The sequence below is a fragment of the Penaeus monodon genome, chromosome 34, assembly GCF_015228065.2.
Source record: "Penaeus monodon isolate SGIC_2016 chromosome 34, NSTDA_Pmon_1, whole genome shotgun sequence".
In the NCBI taxonomy this organism is placed as follows: domain Eukaryota; kingdom Metazoa; phylum Arthropoda; class Malacostraca; order Decapoda; family Penaeidae; genus Penaeus; species Penaeus monodon.
The window spans coordinates 5,649,964-5,650,208 of NC_051419.1; positions in this window are offsets into that span (position 1 = coordinate 5,649,964).

Sequence of the window (245 nt, forward strand, 5' to 3'; positions counted from 1 at the left end):
GATGAAGGATGGAGGAAAGAGAGAGGAGGAGGAAATTGCGGTTCGAGACACCATGGTAGGCTTTTATTGTGTTTCTAAACACATGATCTTCATTTTCTTTCTTCTTCTTACATTTTTTTCTTTTCTTTTTTCTTTTTTCTTTTCCTCTTTTCCTTCTTCTTTTTGTCTATCCTTTCTCGTCTACATTTTACACTCTTTCCTCTTCTTCTTTTCTTCTAAATAAAGAAAAAATAAGAGACCACCAA